Source organism: Haliotis asinina, chromosome 5 (genome assembly GCF_037392515.1).
Source record: "Haliotis asinina isolate JCU_RB_2024 chromosome 5, JCU_Hal_asi_v2, whole genome shotgun sequence".
Classification (NCBI taxonomy): domain Eukaryota; kingdom Metazoa; phylum Mollusca; class Gastropoda; order Lepetellida; family Haliotidae; genus Haliotis; species Haliotis asinina.
In genome coordinates, this window is record NC_090284.1 from 42,309,020 (window position 1) to 42,326,643 (window position 17,624).

At 39.8% G+C, this 17,624-nt stretch overlaps 1 protein-coding gene across 2 annotated transcripts in view; it reads left to right on the forward strand.

Annotated features, from left to right (window-relative positions):
* The first annotated feature begins 3,161 nt into the window (after positions 1 to 3,161).
* The window catches only part of LOC137284518 (receptor-type guanylate cyclase Gyc76C-like), a 150,984-nt gene continuing 136,521 nt past the window's right edge, over positions 3,162 to 17,624 (forward strand). For both annotated transcript variants that reach the window (XM_067816351.1, XM_067816352.1), the window contains exon 1: positions 3,162 to 3,303. The gene's annotated coding sequence lies outside the window, so the exon portion shown is untranslated. The remainder of the gene's footprint in view (positions 3,304 to 17,624) is intronic.

Sequence of the window (17,624 nt, forward strand, 5' to 3'; positions counted from 1 at the left end):
ACTAAGTCAACGAACCTGACCACCCGACCCCGTTAGTCGCCTCTTACGACAAGCATAGTCGCCTTTTATGGCAAACATTGGTTGATGTCTGACGTGGAAGGTGGGGTAACCTAGTGGTTAAAGTGTTCGCTCGTCACGCCGAAGACCCAGGTTCGATTCCCCACATGGGTACATTGTGTGAAGCCCATTTTCTGGTGTCCCCCGCCATGATATTGCTGGAATATTGCTAAAAAGCGGCGTAAAACTAAACTCACTCAACTCAGAACCAGGACCAGGACCAGGACTCAATTCTCCACATTGGTACAATATGTGAAGCCTATTTCTTGTATCTCCTGCCGTGATATTGCTGGAATATCGCTAAAACAGGCGTAAAACCATACTCACAACATGTATCACAGTACTCCATTCTGCCAAATGCACTTATTTCATTTCAGTATTTGGCTTGTATAGCTATATGGGTGGCTACTTCATGATGATTGAAAACGTTTATGCAATCTTAATACGTCGGCGATTATGTGTGTGATGCTGAAGATAAAGGACCCTGCGTCATAAAACTAAACTCACTCGAAATCTCAGAGTAATTTGTGACTAAATGAACAGGTTTTCAATTATTATTAAATTTTTTCTTGTGTTGTTGCTCACCTACATCTTAGTCCTCTCAGTCTAGTGATGAATATAAGCATCAAGGAATGTGTATCTTGATATGCACCTCGAACCTACATTATACCTACATCGACTTACCACATCATGTTAAAGACTTACCTACTTTCAGTTGACTCTTACACACACATGCTTCTACATATTTGTATACATCAATTTTGCACTCCTTTGAGTGGATGCATGAACCGTGGTTATTTCATTGATCTTCACGCTGGTCTGTATGCAGGGAACGTTTATTGCCTTCAACTCTTCCTCCTGTATCTGAGACCAGGTTCTATACCATTTGTACATTAAAGAATGCTACTTTTGACCGTCACATTGAGGACATAAATATACAAGCAAAAATATGGTATTTTAGTGTCCATCGTGGGCTGTGTATCTACTTCCTTGTTGGAGGCTGGTGACATGTCAGTAACCATTTAAATGCTTCTAAAATTACGACATGAATACGATCTATTGCTTTCTACATGTGCATCAATAACAGGGCTTTGAAGTGAGACGCAAAAATCTCCTGAAGCGCTGGGTTACACTGATCAGGGAAGTAAATATGTGTTGGTGGGATTAGGTGAATTAAAGAGTGTGGACTGAATATCACAGGGTCTAAATGCGCATCTATCTGACTCTGAAAGTAAACGTTGTATCACGTTTGGTTTGGTTTAAGCTACTATCGTTGTCATGGTTGATTTTTAAAGAATGAATCTTACTTTTTATGACTGTTGACTAGTGAGTGAACCGGTTGTTCGGCTGTTGAGTGAGTGAGTGACTAGACCAGCGTGAGTGAGTGTGTCGGTTGTTTATTGAGTTACTAGAACGGTGCCATAGCCCAGTGGACCTGAGCTTGAGTGAGTGAATGAGTGAGTTAGAGGATTGGAATGCTACCTGACTGGACCTGGTGTGACAACCCAGTGGACCAGAGAGTAAGTGAACCGGTTGTTGACTGCGTGAGTGAGTGTGTGAGACGGTAACTGGTTTGGTTGTTAAGTGAGGGAGTAACCACCCGGTGTGACAGCCCACTGGACCCTAGAGAGTGTGAGTGAATGGACCAGTTGTCGAATGAGTGGGTGACTGGACCTGTGCCACATCCCAGTAGCGAAGAGTATGCTTGAGTGAGTGAACCGTGATGGTAAATGAGTGAATAAGGGGTTGTGTGAGTGGACCGATGGTTGAGTGAGTGAGTTATAACGAGAGAAGACCTGCCATGTGTATTAACAACTTATATATGATGTTATACTGGAGACACGAAAACAGTCTAATGAATTGCAACCTAGAACAATGATGCTACGAAATTATCATGTTTACCGCGAAACGAAGCTCAGAAGTCGTGTCAAGACATAAAGATATTATTGTAACATTATGACATGTCCACGTGCATGTTCACGACACACAGGGCACTGTGACATGGTCACAGCCTACATGCCATTGTGTCACGCGCATTCATAACTACAGTCAATACATTTACAATATCATTACAATCAGGTTATCGTCCTTGCACATGTTCCTGAACCTATTTACATCTGGCACATCAGGCAAGTTATTGTGATCCGTTCACAGTTCGTATGACTTCGTAAACAAGTTTATGACAGTCGGTCTCCCTGACAAAGGAGCATAAATTTAAATCAACACATGAGTCAAGTTAGAAAATGATCGACGCAATTCTACGCTCTATCCCTTTACATATATCTCTAACTTGTGGAGAAATATTTTTAAATAAGGAACTTTTATTTCGGGAACCATATGTAAGAGTGTGTGAGTATTGATTTCACCGCTTTTAGCATTACTCCAGCAATATAACAGCGATGGACACCAGAAATGGGCAGATGTTACGGCATGTTGACGGTACACACGCCATTACTGCATGTTTGTATCCCACGCTAAAATGCGTTCACAGCATTGATGTATAAAGATATATACGTTATGACTATCAACCTGTGTGTCACCGAGTGCAGTATAATTGCTGCCCGCATTCGATTGTGATGCGCCCAGAAACTATTACATTGAGGTCGACAAGCTAGTGTCCCGACAACGATATTTCCCTCATTGTCTCAACACTAGCCAGTCATGGGAAAAAACACAGTGTGTGCACTGTGTACGAGCTGGTCTGTAGCCAGTCAATCCTTCGGGTCAATCGCGGGTACCCCTTTCGCCACACTGCCCAGTTTCTCATAGAGTGCTTACTGACACATGGGTCTCCCTTACTAGAAGTTATCTTCCCACATGAGTGCATCCACGGCGTCTTTCCCGCGAATCTGTTGGAATGTAATTTCCCATCAATGGGTGATAGCTTCATTCACTGCAATATTCAACACATACGCATGCCCTAGCTGTCTCCGCGGTGAACTAAATGACCCCTATAAGGTCCCCTCGTAGCTGTAACCATCACGGACACTCAGTATATGCTGTGTATACCCCAGACAACTGACACGTCCCGCGCAGACGATATATCTGTTGCAGCAGACGACAACTGCTCTGTGAAGCGCGCGGCACATGAGGACTGACTGAGGATATGGGTACAGACTTCACTAAGGCTCAGCGCATGTGACAGTCGTCTTCCCTTCCTCGTGGTGTGTTTGTGGGTCAATTCATGTTCTCGATTTCGGGATCAGCGTGGCTTAGCGTCGGATTATACTAGTTTCTTAAAATCAAGTAAGTTTTAATTTCGTTATTTGCATCATTACACATGACATACATCGTTAACCCCAATCCTTCCACTGCGGGCGATCGACAAGTGGTACTTATGTTCAGTCGTTTTGAGAAGGGTTTGAATGTAGGCTGTGTAAAACGTGTAATATTCAAATATGACAACATCAACAAAGGCATGAAAATATTATGATTCAAAGTCATAAATCATTCTCGTTGTAACGATGTCACTAATATCTAGGGTGTCACAGTGACTTAAGAGGTTATCCATAAACCTATCATGTCCACAGAAAACCATCACATCATTCACCACCAATCGTATATATCATCTTAAAATACAAATGCAAGGTCAGTTAGCTGTGAGCTACACTACTGTAATACAATACCGGGGTACAACCGAGGATGGGAGTTCGCCACGTTGACATATCTTCTATTGCCTAAACTCAACATATATTACTCTATCGAGGTCCTTAAAAACGAAGACATTGTCTATCCGTCTCTGACAACGATGCACAGCTGTCATCTTTCAGAGGTTATGATAACAATAATATCAAACAATGGTATTGCGGAGGACATGGATGGGTGATGTCTGCTTTGACATAGTATTGGGGGAAGCGTATGTGGGTTGTGGGGGTAGAGGGGGCGGGATGCTGGGATTGAGGGGTGATGTTTACTGTTCTAATCGAGGCTAAATTGAAACTACATGCTAGCAGTTATTTGCAACATCCTTGTATCGCTGTACGCTGTGACACAGTTTATGAGCAGTGTCGTTGCGGTCGAAGAAATAAGTTACTTTGAAACGCAGTAGGACAGTATATATGGGAAACACGCTTTTCAGTATCTCTGACTGACGTATAAGGCATGTCGATGATTAAAATACAATGTAATTGCAATTAACATATAATGTTTTATCATGCAATTGTTTTGAGTATTAGAAATATGTAGATATTGTTGATATGAATTATAATAACAATTGCAGTGTTTACGCTCACAAGTTTCCTTTGAAGCGTTAGATGGTTAATAGTATACATGCCTTATCCCATCGGGTACCCGTTTTCTGCTGGGTGAACAGAGGCAAGTTTGAACAAACGTATTTGCCTAAGGTGTTTGATAAATATGTGATTGTGAAAAACATAGCAGGGATGATATTTTTGGATTGTACCTTTTCCATTCACTCATTCACTCACTTACCCACTCATACCATTAATTAGCTATCTCTGAACACGATTATTCTCTCTTGAACAGAACCTACAATGTTTTTGATAAACAATTAGCTTTGGTTGAAAATGTAACAATCATATAAAAATGCGTTTCACTATATTGAACTATTGTGTAGGGCGGTTTAGAGGGGTACGGACATAAAAAGGAATACACATCAGTGCTGTATAAATAGGTATTTACTGTTATCTGTATCAAACCTGACAAAGAAATAGTTTGTATTTCCCAAAACATTACGATGAAAGTAACACTTTATCGAACGTATTGCCATATTTCACTGTGAAACCACTTTCAATCATGAAAGGTGCTGGCTAATAAAAACAAAATAAATCATTTTATTTTTGTCACATCTGGTCAGTGGTACACTGAACCGAGAAATTAAAGTGGCTTAGTCACTCAGTGACGAAAAAGATCGAGAAACCTACCTAAGCCTCGCAGACATTGATACAATACAGCACCCACCTCGACATTTAGAGAGCATTGCTGTTATTAATAATGCATAGCGGAAACGAACTACTTACCAAATTCAATTCCAACGGTACTGTTACAAAATAACGATTCAGTGATAAGTGACCTCTTACAGTACTCAAATCAGGATAAGAAACAACCCCATTTTCATAACAAGAGTTAAGCTGTTTGCGACATTTTCTACTCGAAAGAAGTGACGGAAAACATGTAGTTTACACCATATGTGAGTGAATTTATTTTACGCCGCATTTGTCAATATTCAGCAATACTGTCGACTGTCTGTAAATTATCGAGTCTGGACTAGACAATCCAGCGATGAACAGATATTAACACCGTAGTTGTGAGTGAATTTATTTTACGCCGCATTTATCAATACTCCGGTTATATTGTCGACTGTCTGTAAATTGTCGAGTCTGGATCAGACAGTTCTGCTCTGAACCGATATTTTATATGCTAGAGGTTCAGAAATGTTAAGAAGTGTTAAGGTGATATGCAGTCGATAGTTTTAGTTATCAGAGGAGGAAAATGTTACTTGAGTTCTTTCAAACTTACCAGTGCAGCAAATTGGCCCAAGCATTTTCCTTATTAGCCAAAACATTGTACACGACTGGTGGTGTGTATTAATTTATCAAATGAACTCTTGCTTCATTAAGTTAGTTGTATTCATATTGTATTCGTTGTAAATGCTGTATTGTACACTCGTGGAACTTGTCTGTTGAAGATGCTTTAATGAAAGACCAAGCGTACAGCAGCTGCATAAAGAACGATGTCAGTCTAGTGTGTTTGTTTTCACCAATTTTGCAACGATATATTGAGGAAGTGATATCTCGAAAGCTTAGTGTATTATTATTCCTAACGTCCATTATCTTGACACAAATGCTCTCTCATTCCAAACCCCTTTCAACAGAAAATACCAGGTAACATGTTTCTGAATAATGTATTGATAACCGCACCGATCCAGAATAGAGCTTTGTATATTGTCAATGGTATCTTTAAATACCCCTCTAAATATTCCATCAATAGACGCTTTTGTATGTTTCATTTGATTTCCGTGTTGGTGTTGTTGTGATTCGGGTGCACTCGACTCATTTCGTTAAGTACATAAGGCTAATATAAAAAAAACGTTATAGAATATATATATTTATTACCTTAATCATTACACTGTATCGTTTTGTATCGTAACCTCTTTTGCGGCGTTGTCTGCAACTCGAACTTCGAACGCTAAGACATGCATTCACGACTTTCATGGCCAACTCGTGTTATCACGGGACAAGTCGAATATCATCATGTTACGGAAAAAGGCAAGTGATGACGGATAGGATCCAAGGCTGCAGGAATCACGACAAGCTTCAGCTTCGAACCCTTTACACTTAAATCACGCATGTGAAAAAATGGAATCCACTGAAAAAAACGAGCTGATGTTCTTTTAAAAAATACCTATACTATATAGTGCATAATTAAATAGCCAGTCTGAGTTTAATTAAGCAATTGAGGGTGAGAGAGTGCTTGCCATAAAATCTAATATCACGTCGGCAATATTTCAAACATTTTGTGACGATCAAGTTTATACTACTTTTCAACATATATTAATTTTTAATAAGTATAATACCGAAGATGAAAATGGGGAGGTATTTTTATTGATGTATGTGTGAAGTGCCAAACGACTGATCCATCATCACGTATTCCCAAATATGACGCTCGATACTGAGTAGAAACTGCAGTATAATGTGATATCGACCAATGTGCTTATGCGGTAACGGCTTTGACTTGCTGCAGAGTGTGTCGTCAAATGTCATAGTGACGTGAGTTAGTGACTCCTCTGCCGAAATGGATTTCTCCCGGCGAGATGACACATGGTGTGCCGAATGACTTCTCCGTAAGACATTATGTTAGGGTTTACACAAATGGTCTAACCTGAACCATCTTCAGTGCCAAACTGCCGGTCTAACATAGTATGCCTCGGAGAACTTGCCAGTTTGAAACACGTGTGGGTTGAAAAGTTGCATGCGGTTGCTGTATTTCTGAGATGGGACAAGTGCTTGGCGACATGATAACGCATAACCCTGTACACACTGCGTAAACATCGTTTTGTGGAATAAAGAAGGCGAGAGCGGTTCAGTCGTGTAAAACGCAGAAATGGTTGACAAACTCTGAATGGCCTTTCTGCCCAATAAATCGATTGGAAAGGTTGGCCCAGTACATGTATATGTTATAAACTGTTCCCTTCTTGGAAATGTCATTTCTCATAATAATCATGCATTGTCCGTTTCATTTAGGATCTGACAAAGGGGCGGTAGGGTAGATTAGTTCCTAAAGCATTCGCTCGTCATTTGAGACCTGGGTTCGACTCGCCACTTGAGAACAATATGTGAAACCCATTTCTGGTATCCCCCGCTGTGCTATTGCTGGAATATTGCTAAAAGCGGTGTAAAACTATACTCACTAGTTACAATTTGACTTAGACTAATCCAAGGTCTGGGGGGCAGTGGGGTAGCCTAGTGGTTAAATCGTTCGCGAAGACCCAGGTTCGATTTCCCACGTGAGTGCTATGTGTGAAGGTTACATCGGGTGTCGCCGCCATTAAGTTACTGGAATATTAATTAAATAAGCATCACAGTGTACCACACTGTTTATGATGGGGCCCCACGCGTCCACGTACTTTAATTCAGTTCATTTTTTGGCGCGTATGTCTGTTATGGATGGTATATTCCTCGTGATTCAGATCTCTTACACAGATGCGTATACAACTTGTATTTTATATGAGATCATTTGTGTGGTGCTTTAAGATAAAGGACGAGCGTGGATCCGGTCGAAGGAGCAGGGGATCAAAGTACCAACAGGTCCAACACTGTAAAAGACTAAGTCTTTTAACCATGACTATACTCACTTCAGTACAAATAACTTTAACCAAAGATATATATTCTGAACAGCTAAAGAAATGTAATTTTCGAAAAAAGTTAAATCTCATGAAAATATGTGGTGATGTTTATGTCTTCTATTTAAAAACTTGACAAAAAGCCAGTTGCGTTTCTCTTACTGTCAGTATGTGTTTGACTCAACTTCTTGTGATTCTTCAAAGGCATTTAGAAGTTGGCGTAGTAATACAGGACAAATTTTATATATTATGAGCAGAGTTAACAGTTAAGCCTTACTGTTCAGTTCAGCTCAACCTGATGAGGGGGCTAGGATAAGCCCCGAAATGTCGTGAAAATAAACTCAAGAAGTTGCTATCCATAAAATTTGTCCAGCATCTTCTTGTTATTGCAATCATGATGAAAATTAACCTCCATGAGGGATCAAGCAGTAAATACACTGCTCTTCAAAAGCAAACGTCAAAACTCGCTCTGTGACTTCTTTCGAGGCAAGGTGTTTGGAGAGAAGATTGATATTATAATCATCAGTTGTGAGAAGGTACGAGGCGGGTGATGTCGAAATCCAGCCACGATAGCGTCAATATATCAATTAATACACCTTATTAAAAGTTGGTAAATCACCAGTGGAAAACATGTCATTGAATACATCTCAGGGTCCCAGACGAAACTTTCTTTTCACACATCTGGCAACTCAACAAAATGAAAAAGAGCAGAAGTATTTTCACTATTAACATAATAATAATAAATAATGGATTTATATACCGCCTGGTGTCCAAGCCAGACCTGCTCAACGGCGGTTAGTAGGAGTTTTTGAGTTTTTGTAAAGAGATAGGTTTCAGCTGCAGCAGTCTCGGGAAGGATGCTGCATAAGCAGCTGCTTGAATTTGAGACTGTTTTGCTCTCTCCTGCCGAGTGTAGAAGAAGAAAAAGAAGAAAGGAAAACAATCTTTGTAATTATTCTTAAATGACAGGATAAAATGTTATGGAAAGTTTATTGTTGATGACTTACGCACTGAATGTTAGAGTAAAGGTTAATATATCAATAAATGTTTTCTGCTCTAGAAACGTAAAGAACACCTTAGATTTTACAAATCTTTATTGGCTAAAGCAGTGACAGAATATCTGTTTAGAACCTGATGTTTTGAGACATCTTTACAAGATTCTTGAGACACATGACATTAGGGCCACTTGAGAAATCAAAATACCTTTTTTTCTATATGTTTCAGACATGAAGTGTTAAAACAACAAATATATAAACTTAAATTATCCTTGGGGTCAAGTTTTGATAATTTTTAAAATCCATCCCAGAAATAAAAAAATGAAGTATTACCTTAACTGAGGACCCCTAGAGGGCCTCAGTTGAATAATGAAAAGAATAAGGTAAGTAATATTGGGCACAATGTTGAGTAACATATGTTTAGACACAGATACAGGCAGTTTTATTCATGTATTCAAAGCCATGGCCTGTATTACAGTATTCATTTACAAGTGTGGTGATGCTGGTCTTACAATAAAGGCACTGTATCAGTATTGTCACATGGTAAATCTACGAGGTTCTTGTAAAATTACAATTGAGATATTACACCGAATTATCAGCATTTCAGCTCATATGCTGATCATAAATTGAATTATTTCCTATCTCAAGACCTTTTCATAAAAACTCGACATGATTCTATTAAATGAAAACATTCTATTCTTACATCTTCATAGCGTTGACAAATCATCAAGACATATATTCTACAAGGAGTGTATTTTTTACTCTGACAATGAAAACAAAGCTACGCTCTAGCAATTCCATTACAATGCCTTCCTGTTTCATTTGCTAAAGTAAATTGTTATGCCTGAATTTATAAAAGTTCCAAGATACAAAAGAATGTCGGCTGAAAGTGAAGATTCAACAAGTAACATGGTTTTTAGTTGACAATAAGTTTGATACTTGCTCACCTAAGTAATCAAATAATCGTTTTCAAAAACGTTTTCAGATGTATCATGATTTATATAGAGAGTATATTAAAGAGTCCCAATAACATCGGTTGTACTGCAGCAACTGAGCAGCGACTGAGCAGCAGCTGAATACATTTATGATATTTTATCATACAGTGGGTAGTTTTCTCGGTAGGATAAAGCAAATGGATATTTTCGGTATACGTTGGGGTCATATACCCGAGTTCATATGCAAATTGTGACGTCATAGGTATGCGGGCATGCCTCAGGAAGTTTAGTTTCACCACCTGTGGCAAATGAAATCACATTTTTTTTATAAAATTTAAAGTAAGAATAGCAAGGCTCGCTAAATACAATGTTTATCCCCAATGCAGGACATTATTCATCCCAAAACACACCCGCGTGATAACCAATATTTATCATCCAAAACTGTGTTCCACAGGAGATTTGTGAGATCAGTCGATATCTCCTAGAAGATATCGTTTTGGCAGCAGACTTTGTACAATGCTATTACGTCATGAAGGTGGTGACGTCACAATGTTATGACATCGCTACACTGCAGATCTAATGGCAGTACTGTGTTCAGAGATGTACATTTTCCACTGAAAACTAATGAAAAATGATTTTTGGATGATAAACAGAATCTCACCCTCATGTCTCTGATATCAATTGATAAAGGTAAACATATGTTACTTTATCAGCTCGTGTTGATATATTTGATATCAGTAGACACTTGGGTGAGATTCTCTATATATCCAATGACATCTTTAGACGACTGAATAAGTCAGTCAATGTATAGGTTTACGTGGAGTTGGATCAACACAACGGTGCAAACACACTGGTATCAGCTAAAGTATGATCAGCAGGGCATAGAATCTATACCAAACGTTTGGATCAGCTTGACAGCGACATACAGTTGGTCGATGGCGCTCCGTCAGACAACGGGAAGACATGTTTTATCCTGATTGTACAAAACGTCATCACTTGATGAGTGCAATTACAATAAAACAAACTAGGCTCCCGGACACCTGTGTCGTAAAGGTCTCTGCGAAGACCATGTGTAATTGTCTTCGTGAGGACAGCCTCAGGTCGCTGAGTGCATGTTTACGCATTCGAATGACCCAGTATTTTGCACATATACCCAAGTGAACGTAGAATAGAATTTCAGGATGTCAGGATAGCCCAGCATGACCGCAACGAAAATGGCTCAACCACGGTTTGGGAGGTATCCAAGACCTGGAGGAACCGATCTCCATGTAGTAAATTAAAGGACGCTGTAAGGGATGCCATTCAAAATGAGACAACGTGACCGCTTTTGGCAATATTCCAACAATATCACAGCGGTGGACACCATAACTGGACATCAAACACTGCACCCATGTCGGAATCGAACGCGGACGCTTTAACCACTATAGCTAGGCTACATAGGCTTTCCCACCGCCCCTTGTGTTTTTCGATCTCTTGGAGCTATACTCATATCCTGGGGTTTCACCAAAGTTCTGAATGTATCTCCCACATTAAGCTGAACCGCTGTTCTATAATTATAGAAATTATTACAAGCGGTTTTAAACCCAACGTACTCACTCACCTTTTATATGGATGACAAGTCAAGGTAGAAATTGTTTTACTCTTAGAGTTTGTCTGAAACGTTAAACGCCGACAGTTACACTGTGCTCGGGGAGACTGTCATGTTGACATGTGATAGACGCTATGTGATATAAATACCACCCCGCGAATCCCATCAAGGAAGCAAGGACGCTTGCATTTCATATAAACAACTCGTCACATACTCCGAAAATACATGGTCACCTCACATTGAAAGGGTTTGCTTTCACAGATCCATGACCTTTCAGAAAGTCTATGTAATGTTTAAACAAATTTTGTATTTTCAGTATGCTTAGCTATTTGTGTATTTAGATAGTGTTACGCAAACACTCTTGGTTTCGCTGTATAAATGTTGAATGGCACGGTTTGATGAATACTACACTGATTTTAATTTAAAAAACGGCGACAGAGCTATGTTGCTTTTAAATAACATGTGTAGGGTTATCCCGAGTATGTCTAATGTCGCAGCATTCATATGGCATTGGGTTAAAATAAAGTATGGGAAAAGTGCTATCATATAACATGGTTTTATAGAAATCATAACGCAGAGGAAACGGTCATTCGTTTACTCTGATGCTGAGGCTTTCTTTCACAGGCATTCCATTCTTGTCAGGCAGTGAATTCGATGTGCAGAGTTCTCTCCCTTGGGTGTGACGGAAAAGCTCCCAATTGCCCTCGTTATGATTGTAGTTTGTCTGTAAAATGGTAAAATGTTGAGTTTTTTTGTGAGATCCATTTAGGCAGCCGTCGATGACTTGGTTAACGTCTGGCATCCATCAAATGTGTGATACAATTGAAATGAGGTTCAAAGCTGATTTAAAGCTAAATAACTTATGATTACACTACTTGGGCCTTCGGTCTAGGAAATGAATCCGAAATTACGGTTACTGTGATAGGTACATCGTAGTATTTTACCAGTCCAAATCGCTTCATGGAGATGAAGCCGTCCCCACAAACACTGAGTGAGTGGGTTTTGTTTTACGCCGCACTCAGCAATATTCCAGCTAAATGGCGCCGGTACTTACGACAAGCATAGTCGCCTATTGCGGTAAGCCGAGGCTGCTGAAGGCTTATTTTATCCGGGACCTTCACGGGTCAAATAATGAACCTGTTCCAATGATCCAATGTTTTATTACACGATAGACACTGCATGCTATCAAGGGACGGACAGCCGGGTTAATGTACGTATTCTCAGCCACGCCAAGTCGTGGTCATCCCCTGTGATACGTATGACAATTAAACTACTTCTGTATGTACTCGGAGTATGGAATTGTCGGTCAGGTGTGCCTAACAGTTACTTAATGAGCGATAGCCATTATTTATGTACAAGAAGTTTCGTGTTCTTGAATATTCACTTACGATGATGTGTTAGAATACCAGGGACACCGGCTTGTCTCATTCCCCGCGGTTATCCTGATATATGGCTCAATCTGTTATCTTTTATGGATAGCCTTTGTTATAAGTTAAAGCCCGGTAGTCTGGCCACCGTGAATACCGGACGCATTCTGCTTATACGCTTCCGTACTGTCCAGCTGTAGATCTCCAAGTTTGAAGGAGCGGAAGACTCACTCACAGTAATCCGGACATTTGTTAATCCGGAAGATGAGGTTGAATAGTAACAGATTTTGGTGCAGAATAGCGAAAATAAGTATACGCTTACTTGGACCACCATTACCCGTTACGAATTCAGTAATGCACAAAGGCAGTATTGAGTAATCCAGTTTACCAAGACAGCCGTGGGATTGATAGCTCAAGATTATCCCAGGATCCTAAGGGTATCGGCGCGCTAGTGTTTGATGGACGTGTAGAGGTTAACCACTTTGGTGAAAGCCAGGAACACGGGTACAGTGCCGTAAAAAAAGAAATCGCAGTCAGAGCAGATTCGAACCTAGGCATAGCAAGCCTAACGTGATCCTCCCAGATATCCACAGTAAATTCCAGCTCCTGAGAAAACTTGGCACAATGTCTCCCGATAGTAAATATCGATCGGCAAGGTGTTTCCTTGATGATGAATGTTGCGTCAATTACGCCATGCTACCTTCCTAAGATTGATTGTTTCGTCTTAAGCTTTTCAAATTAGAAAAACAAAACAAAAAACACAACAACAACAACAAGAGATCGTTAACAAGGGGATATATGTAAACCGAAGAGCAGTGCAGCTGTACCTCTCAAGTTGATGCTACTTGTTCATACACAGTGTATCATAAATTGGTGGTGGGGTAGACTAGCGAGCAGTTTGTTTTCTCGTCACGCCGAAGACCCAGGTTCGATTTCCTACTTGGGTGAAACCCATTTCTGGTGTCCCCGCCGTGATATTGTTGGAGCATTGCTAAAAGCGGCTTTAAACCACACCCTCTTCGAGATAATACAGTCTATAAAATTAAGTATAAAAGTTTTACACATCTGCTTATTGGTGCATTGAACATTTTAACTTTGAAAATATATAACCATCATTTTTTTCGGCAGACATTTCCACCATCTGAAACGCCGTAATGTGTATTTGTAGCAAACGCATTTTCCCGTCTTCGTTAAACTGGTTTACTTTTATAAACAATTACCCAACCATTTCCAAAACTGCTGCCTGATTGGGTAATAACATAGGCATAATTCAAAAAGAGTTCATTCAATTTCAATCGACATAAAAATAAAATAAAAAAAACTAAGAAAAACCGGTATACTCATTTTTGTCCCTTGCCATAATTATTCCAGTGGTATTGTAAACAACAATTCTCAACTATTCATCGAAGCGCCAAATTAGATTTATTTGCGTCCAAGAAAGATTTTCAATGTAAGTAAATGAAGCTACTTACCGCAAACTGCTAAACGCTGTACACATGCAGTAGCAGGTCGATTACGGCTTGAACACTTCTCTCTACCAAAATGCATCTCAGCTGTGGCAGACATGATGAATCACTAGAGTCTAACACGCGTACGCGGGTAGGAGTTGGGAGTTGGTGGGGGGTGCGGGGTGGGGGGTGGGGGTGTTAATTATTGAGGAATTGCATTGTTGAAGGCGATAGCAATGCTTCACGTGAGTCTATGTTCGATGTGTGTACTTCAGAATAACATGATTCTAAACAGACAACAAATCGAGCCCAAGAGGATGCAGTTTTAAGAACTCAAACCACATCCGTTTGGGATGAAATGTACTTAGTCTAACACATGACTGATGCCGTAAGTAGTGGTAGCTTATAACTGTCAGTTCGATTGAGTGAGTGAGTTTAGTTTGACCCCGGTTTTACAAATATTCAAGCAATACACGACGGGGGACACCAAAACTGTGCGTCACGCATTGTACCTGTTCCGGGAATCGAACCCGGTTCTCTCGGTGATGAGCGAATGCTTTAACATCTAGGCTACCCCGCCGCCCCAGGTCGTTTCAACACGTGTTCGTTATAAACAAAATTTATACTGCATTCGAACTGTGTTGATATTTTGCCACATACCGAATATCAATTTGACAATATTATATTTTGTTTATTATACCACATTAGAGTAACCAGCTAAAGCGAATTCAGTCGTGTGTCAGTTTCTGTGTGACAAAGACCATGACCATATGAAACTAATGATTTCTACGGCGTTTCATATTCATCTATCGAAAACGAATAACTTAATTACTTCACAGTGCGCTTTCCTTCAAGATCCAAATAACATGAAGCTCTTTGAATACGCGATGTCATTTCGAATGTAGTTAACACATCTAGAGCTAATATTTGGAATTACAATTTCTCAGAAAAGCACAGATAATAGTAAAATTGTTGAGTCCCATTCGGTACTCGAAAAAGACACTCTAGAAGTCTGGACCGTAATGAGGAAGTCACATTGGCTGAGTGGTTTACTGGACATAACACCAGTGCTACAATCTTTACTTAAGTGAGGAAGTATAATCCCAAATATAACGTGTTTCGTCATTCTATTTGTATCTTTGTTTTCAACATAATGAAAGTCTCTGAAACCGTCACACGAGAATCACAAATGATGGGAGCTTTTAAAGTTCCAGATTTAATTTTAATTTTAATTTTAATTTTAATTTTAAATTTTCAGTACATAGATTAGTTCATCAAAACACAAATAAACGGAAGTTCCCCTTAGTAGTTGAATGTACCTTTAATTTATATATAACTCGATCGCCTGTATGTATAAGTAAAGGGAGATTCTCTAATTTCATAAGAAGGATAATTTTTATCATAAGTGGACTCCAGGCAAATTCAAGGCGGAGTTCTTTACTTTCTGAATATAGATGAAGTTCGTTCCTTTCACGATAGCGCTATCTCCTTCGCGTAAAGAAACCGAAAATCGGGGTTTCTTTCTATTTTTTTTATCTTGATTACAAGATCTTGACACGGGTGCGTGAGGAACTCCTGCAACACAAAGAAGGTCAATGTGACTTAATGGTTTCGTGTTTTTAAGTGCAGCATATCAAAGAATCTTTAATTTGGCGATAACCTCAGCTCAATTAACTTCTACCTGTGGGGGATCTCTTCACAATTTGAAAAAATCTTAAAACACCGATTGCGTGTTACACAACTGTATGAAGTTCATTTAACACATTCAGCCTCGGGGAAAATATTTTACTCGAAACGAAATAGCTGAAATGCCAGTCTTCAATGCGACCTTTGACCCCTTTGTTGTTTTAACTTCGCACCCGGCGATATTGCAGTGATTGACGTCATGGGCATTTATTTTGGAGTCTTTGGAACTGATGATATGCTGAAAAACATTGTCGGCTACCTGACCAGTCGATCCTGACCTACGACAAATCTATGTAGATTGTTGGAAGTATACCAGTGAGGAAGGTTAGAATTGTTCTTCAGTAACCCACGCTTGTCGTAAAAGACGACTAACGGGATCGGGTGGTCAGAATCGCTGCCATGACTGACACGTCATTGTATCCCAGTGGCTAGATCGATGCTCATGTCTTTGATCACTAGAATTTCTGGTCCAGGCTCAATTATTTACGGTCACCGCAATATAGCTGTAACATTGCTGATTGCGACTTATACCTAAACTCACTCACTCACTCACTTACTCTGCGGCATTAAACAACAACAAGCAAAGCAAACCCTTCCTACGATAAATATAGGTTGTTGGGGACACCTGCTAACCCGGATATTTACAAGGGGTTGAATCTGTGTCCAGGGCCTGACTGTTCTCGACCTACAGTTGCTAAAATCGCATGTCATGCATGCAGCGTTAAGCAATATTCATTCAATTGAAAATCGTCCAAACAATTATAATCGGCATTAAATAAAACTTTAGGAAAGCAGTAAGAGAAACACGTAACTCCACAAAACAGCTAGGATAGCTGTGTCAAAAACATGATCATCGAAAAACGGTATCTCTCTTTTCTCAATGCTGTCTCAAGCATGGCTGTATAGTAGTTCTCTTGTCCGGCAGTTTGGGGACCGGTCATTTTGTGCAAGTGTGGATAGATGGTAGGTTTCATATACCTTTTACAAATGCACTCTCATTTTTAAAGATCGCCCAAATACGGACATTCTTTGTTTGTGAACCCAAGAGTGTCTCAAATAAATTTATGTTGGTCACCGTCCTCTACTCCCCCACTGAGCCACACCCTTTAAACAACACGACCGTTGCCTCACCTCGACTCAGTCCCACAACCTGAGGCATTTCCTGCCCACGTGTCCAGCACGTGGGTATTATTTTTAATTGCCCTTGACTATTAAATTTGAACCTCTAGACTTAATGAATAGCCAAATAAATAATACTCTTTGCATCACTCCGATATTTTCCTTGCGGCCCGAAAACCAACTCTCCCCAACCTCAAGTATTTTCCCATACAATTCTAGCACAATCAATGTATCATGTTGCTTCCGCAGATGTTCAAAAGCAATTCAAATGTATTAATAGCACCAACATAAATGTGCGTCGGCAGTATGTGCAATGTAATGATCCTACAAAGAGCATAGACAGACAATTGGAACTGAAATACACATAAATACGTCTATGTTTATTTTATTTCCAAATCCGTTTTGCCCCTCTGAAGGACTGGGCAAAGGTTATGCAATTTTACACCTTATTAATGTTAAAATGTCGGGCTGCATGATAAATGGTAAGAGAGAGGAGAACGTGTTTTATACGTAGATAACCTTTCACTGGCTAGTGACAAATGCCACATGGTCACCGAGTGCCAGTGGGTGTGAATTCGGCTACTTATGTAAAATGCATTTGGACTGAGGGAGGGCAGAACCTTACCCT